The sequence below is a fragment of the Heterodontus francisci genome, chromosome 39 (genome assembly GCF_036365525.1).
Source record: "Heterodontus francisci isolate sHetFra1 chromosome 39, sHetFra1.hap1, whole genome shotgun sequence".
Taxonomy (NCBI): Eukaryota; Metazoa; Chordata; class Chondrichthyes; order Heterodontiformes; family Heterodontidae; genus Heterodontus; species Heterodontus francisci.
In genome coordinates this window covers 36886478-36893083 of record NC_090409.1, presented here as the reverse complement: position 1 = coordinate 36893083, position 6606 = coordinate 36886478, and positions in this window count along the sequence as shown.

Below are 6606 nucleotides of genomic sequence, written 5' to 3'. Positions count from 1 at the left end.
TTGGGAGAACAAATTGAACATTGAGAAAACCTGTCAGCCCAACAACACTGCTATTTGAGTTTGGGATAATTTTAAAATGATAAAACGTTAGGCACAATTTAGTGAGTTACTTTTGAGAAAATAAAAGGTCATAATAAAAAAAGAACAAAAAAAACTGTTGATAACTGGGACCACTTGAGAAAGTATGATTTTTGTTCTAAAGATATTCTGAGAATATTGTATTAGACAGTCAAGTTCCTCCAGGCCTCATGAATAAGCTAGAATGGTAATTAATGGGATGTCCCACTTAGGAGAGAAGATGAAAAATTACACAACCAATGGGAATTGGAATTACTCACCTTGTGTGTGTTCAATGGAATATATCAATCTGGTCTCCATGTACATTCTAGTGAAAGTCAGGAAAGTGTAGATGAGACTTGTGAATTGATAGCTTTCTCTTGGCGATGTCTGCATCCTTGCTTATGAACATTTTAAGAAAACTGCATTTGATAGGCTACTATTCAAAGATAAAAGCAAAATACTGCGGATGCTGGAAATCTGAAACAAAAACAAGAAATGCTGGAATCACTCAGCAGGTCTGGCAGCATCTGTGGAAAGAGAAGCAGAGTTAACGTTTCGGGTCAGCGCCCCTTCTTCGGAACTGACAAATATTAGAAAAGTCACAGATTGTAAACAAGTGAGGTGGGGGTGGGGCAAGAGATAACAAAGGAGAAGGTGCAGATTGGACAAGGCCACATAGCTGACCAAAAGGTCACGGAGCAAAGGCAAACAACATGTTAATGGTGTGTTGAAAGACAAAGCATTAGTACAGACTCAGACCAAAGAAGTTGCATCATTCCAAGCAGAAGGGCCACCCGCGCATCAACACGAGCAGAATTTCTCACCCACAGCTGTTACAAAAATTTCTAAATTCACTTGTAACAGCCCTTCAAAACACTCCCACAGGGGATGCTGAGACCAAGTGGGCCCACATCAGAGACGCCATTTTTGAGTCAGCTTTGACCACCTACGGCAAAAGTGCGAAGAGAAATGCAGACTGGTTTCAATCTCATAATGAAGAGCTGGAACCTGTCATAGCCGCTAAGCGCATTGCACTTTTGAACTACAAGAAAGCCCCCAGCGATTTAACATCCGCAGCACTTAAAGCAGCCAGAAGTACTGCACAAAGAACAGCTAGGCGTTGCGCAAACGACTACTGGCAACACCTATGCAGTCATATTCAGCTGGCCTCAGACACCGGAAACATCAGAGGAATGTATGATGGCATGAAGAGAGCTCTTGGGCCAACCATCAAGAAGATCACCCCCCTCAAATCTAAATCGGGGGACATAATCACTGACCAACGCAAACAGATGGACCGCTGGGTTGAGCACTACCTAGAACTGTACTCCAGGGAGAATGCTGTCACTGAGACTGCCCTCAATGCAGCCCAGCCTCTACCAGTCATGGATGAGCTGGACATACAGCCAACCAAATCGGAACTCAGTGATGCCATTGATTCCCTAGCCAGCGGAAAAGCCCCTGGGAAGGACAGCATTACCCCTGAAATAATCAAGAGTGCCAAGCCTGCTATACTCTCAGCACTACATGAACTGCTATGCCTGTGCTGGGACGAGGGAGCAGTACCCCAGGACATGCGCGATGCCAACATCATCACCCTCTATAAAAACAAAGGTGACCGCGGTGACTGCAACAACTACCGTGGAATCTCCCTGCTCAGCATAGTGGGGAAAGTCTTTGCTCGAGTCGCTCTGAACAGGCTCCAGAAGCTGGCCGAGCGCGTCTACCCTGAGGCACAGTGTGGCTTTCGTGCAGAGAGATCGACTATTGACATGCTGTTCTCCCTTCGTCAGATACAGGAGAAATGCCGTGAACAACAGATGCCCCTCTACATTGCTTTCATTGATCTCACCAAAGCCTTTGACCTCGTCAGCAGACGTGGTCTCTTCAGACTACTAGAAAAGATCGGATGTCCACCAAAGCTACTAAGTATCATCACCTCATTCCATGACAATATGAAAGGCACAATTCAACATGGTGGCTCCTCATCAGAGCCCTTTCCTATCCTGAGTGGTGTGAAACAGGGCTGTGTTCTCGCACCCACACTTTTTGGGATTTTCTTCTCCCTGCTGCTTTCACATGCGTTCAAATCCTCTGAAGAAGGAATTTTCCTCCACACAAGATCAGGGGGCAGGTTGTTCAACCTTGCCCGTCTAAGAGCGAAGTCCAAAGTACGGAAAGTCCTCATCAGAGAACTCCTCTTTGCTGACGATGCTGCTTTAACATCTCACACTGAAGAATGCCTGCAGAGTCTCATCGACAGGTTTGCGTCTGCCTGCAATGAATTTGGCCTAACCATCAGCCTCAAGAAAACGAACATCATGGGGCAGGATGTCAGAAATGCTCCATCCATCAATATTGGCGACCACGCTCTGGAAGTGGTTCAAGAGTTCACCTACCTAGGCTCAACTATCACCAGTAACCTGTCTCTAGATGCAGAAATCAACAAGCGCATGGGTAAGGCTTCCACTGCTATGTTCAGACTGGCCAAGAGAGTGTGGGAAAATGGCGCACTGACACGGAACACAAAAGTCCGAGTGTATCAGGCCTGTGTCCTCAGTACCTTGCTCTACGGCAGCGAGGCCTGGACAACGTATGCCAGCCAAGAGCGACGTCTCAATTCATTCCATCTTCGCTGCCTTCGGAGAATACTTGGCATCAGGTGGCAGGACTATATCTCCAACACAGAAGTCCTTGAAGCGGCCAACATCCCCAGCTTATACACACTACTGAGTCAGCGGCGCTTGAGATGGCTTGGCCATGTGAGCCGCATGGAAGATGGCAGGATCCCCAAAGACACATTGTACAGCGAGCTCGCCACTGGTATCAGACCCACCGGCCGTCCATGTCTCCGTTATAAAGACGTCTGCAAACGCGACATGAAATCGTGTGACATTGATCACAAGTCGTGGGAGTCAGTTGCCAGCATTCGCCAGAGCTGGCGGGCAGCCATAAAGACAGGGCTAAATTGTGGCGAGTCGAAGAGACTTAGTAGTTGGCAGGAAAAAAGACAGAGGCGCAAGGGGAGAGCCAACTGTGCAACAGCCCCAACAAACAAATTTCTCTGCAGCACCTGTGGAAGAGCCTGTCACTCCAGAATTGGCCTTTATAGCCACTCCAGGCGCTGCTTCACAAACCACTGACCACCTCCAGGCGCGTATCCATTGTCTCTCGAGATAAGGAGGCCCAAAAGAATAGTACAGATTAGGTGTGAATATACTGAATATTGAACAGCAGCAAGTGCAAACCTGAAGAAAAACAACCTGAAAAAAACAGTGGGTAAGCAAACTGAACAAACTAAGATGAAATGAAATAAATGCAAAAAAAATTGTAAAAAATGTAAAAAGGAATGTAAAAAAAAGGAAGAAAAAATAACTAAAAATGACTAAAAATGAAAGTAAAGTGGGGGGCTGTCATGCTCTGAAATTATTGAACTCAATGTTCAGTCCGGCAGGCTGTCGTGTGCCTAATCGGTAGATGAGATGCTGTTCCTCGAGCTGGCGGTGATGTTCACTGGAACACTGCAGCAATCCCAGGACAGAGATGTGAGCATGAGAGCAGGGGGCTGATTCAAAGAATCAGGTCCATCTTTTGATAAGATCAGCTGAAAGTCCAAAAATGGCTTGTATTGGATGGCATGTGATCGTGGGATAACGTTATTAGTGAGCAAATGTGTTGCTTGTGAAGCAACTAATATGCAGAAAAGCATGGTGATCTTACACTGAAGAACAGGTCTCAGATATGCTCAGTTACTTGATAAACAGCACGATATATGAAATGGTTAATGTGGCTGTTAGAATGAGAAGATATTTTAAATCATCAAGACATTGACACACTCCATAGAGAAACTGACCTTAAAATAATCAGGATAGAATTAAACATACTGGTACCTGTCAGAGGGAATAAAATTAATGTAAAGAGGGATATGGAATCTGGATTAGGAAAATTGAGGGCCAAGTCTAATACTTCGCAAGAACTATCCACAAGATGGTTGCAGGTGAACAGAGAGCTGGAGAATCTTTTAAGTCCATGCATGATCTTCTGTTTGAACCATATGTATTTATGACATGCCAATCATTTAGAATTGAAAGAGATGATCTACAGGCAGGGAGGGCCAATCTAAATCAATAGTGATCACATTTTACTGAAAAAGTTTTCATTGAATATTATAGAAAAAGCTCTCTCTTATCAAGAAAGATTCCATCGCAGTCTGCCAGGTTGACTGACACAGGACAGTGTAGGCCTGTTAACTCTGCCAAGGATATGATTAGCACAGGCTCTAAATCAAGACAATTCATAAAATGAAAACAAGAAATGCTGGAACCACTCAGCAGGTCTGGCAGCATCTGTGAAAAGAGAAGCAGAGTTAACGTTTCGGGTCAGTGACCCTTCATCGGAACTGACATATATTAGAAAAGTCACAGGTTATAAGCAAGTGAGGTGGGGATGGGGCAAGAGATAACAAATGAGGTGTAGATTGGACCAGGCCACATAGCTAACCAAAAGGTCTTCCCTCTACAGCTTCCAACCTCATAGTCCCGCAACCCAGGACAGCCCGCTTCTACCATTTTGGTCAGCTATGTGGCCTGGTCCAATCTACACCTCCTTTGTTATCTCTTGCCCCATCCCCACCTCACTTGCTTATAACCTGTGACTTTTCTAATATTTGTCAGTTCCGAAGAAGGGTCACTGACCCGAAACGTTAACTCTGCTTCTCTTTTCACAGATGCTGCCAGACCTGCTGAGTGGTTCCAGCATTTCTTGTTTTTATTTCAGATTTCCAGCATCCGCAGTATTTTGCTTTAATTTAAGACAATTCATAAAGCTGATAAGATGGAGCCCCATACCCTCTCCAGGTAAGTGTCTGGCAGAAGTTTACAAATGGTACCAAGCATGAGATAAGGTGGAAGGTGACTTTGGGGGCACAGTGATGGGCGGAGGAGGAGTTTACTTTGGGTACCTGTCCCTTGGTGATTGAGCAATTGGAACAACAAGTAATTTGACATAGGACACCCACCAGCACCTACAAATCAAGTAGAGAAACAGGGTCTGGAACGCACTGTCTGAGAGCATGGTTCAATTCAGGTAGTCAAACATACAAATATACAAATTAGCAGGAGAAATAGGCATTTAGGGAGGCGGTGGTGTAGTGGTATTGTTACTGGACTAGTAACGCAGAGACTCAGGGTATTGCTCTGGGGACATGGATTCGAAGCCCTCCAGGTGGAATTTCAATGCAATTAATAAATCTGGAATTAAAAAGCCAGTCTAATGATGGCCATGAAACCATTGTCGATTGTTGTAAAAACCCATCTGTTCACTAATGTCCTTTAGGGAAGGAAATCTGTTGCCTTTACCTGGTCTGGCCTAAATGTGACTCCAGACCCAAAGCAATGTGGTAGACTCTTAAATGCCCTCTGAAATGGCCTAGCAAGCCACTCAGTTGTACCTAACCGATACAAAGTCAATACGAATGTAACTGGATGGACCAAACAGCATTGACCTTGGCACCAGAAATGACAATGGCAAACCTGCAAAATCCTCCTTACTAACATCTGGGAGCTTGTGCCAAAGTTGGGAGAGCTGTCTCACAGACTAGTCAAGCAACAGCCTGACATAGTCATATTCAACGAGTCATTCCTTACAAACACCATCACCATCCCCGGGTATGTCCTGTCCGACGGCGGGACAGACCCAGCAGAGGTGGCAGCACAATGGTGTACAGTTGGGAGAGAGTTGCCCTTGGAGTCCTCAACATCGACTCCAGACCCCATGAGTCTCATGGCATCAGGTCAAACATTGGCAAGGAAACCTCCTGCTGATTACCACATACCACACCCACCACCCGCCCCCCCACCCCCGCCCCAGCTGATGAATCAATACTCCTCCATGATGAACAGCAGTTGGAGGAAGCACTGAGGGTGGCAAGGGTGCAGAATGTACTCTGGGTGGGGGACTTTAATGTCCATCACCAAGAGTGGGTCAATAGCACCACTACGGACCTAGCTGGCGGTGTCCTAAAGGACATAGCTGCTAGATTGGGTCTATGGCAGCTGGTGAGGGAACCAACAAGAGGGAAAAATATACTTGACCTCATCCTCACCAATCTGCCTGCCACAGATGCATCTGACCATGACAGTATTGGTAGGAGTGACCACTGCACAGTCCTAGTGGTGACAAAGTCTCGTCTTCACATTGAAGATACCCTCCATTGTGTTGTGTGGCACTACCACTGTGCTAAATGGAATAGGTTTCGAACAGATCTAGCAATGCGAAACTAGGGCATCCATGAGGCACTGTGGGCCATCAGAAGCAACACAATTGTACTCAACCACAATCTGTCACCTCATGGCCCGGCATATCTCCCACTCTACCATTACCATCAATCGGGGAGCAACCGTGGTTCAATGAAGAGTGCAGGAGGGCATGCTGGGAGCTACACCAGGCACACCTCAAAATGAGGTGTCACCCTGGTGAAATTACAACCCAGGACTACCTGCGTGCCATACAGCGTAAGCAGCATGCGGTAGACATAATCAACGGATC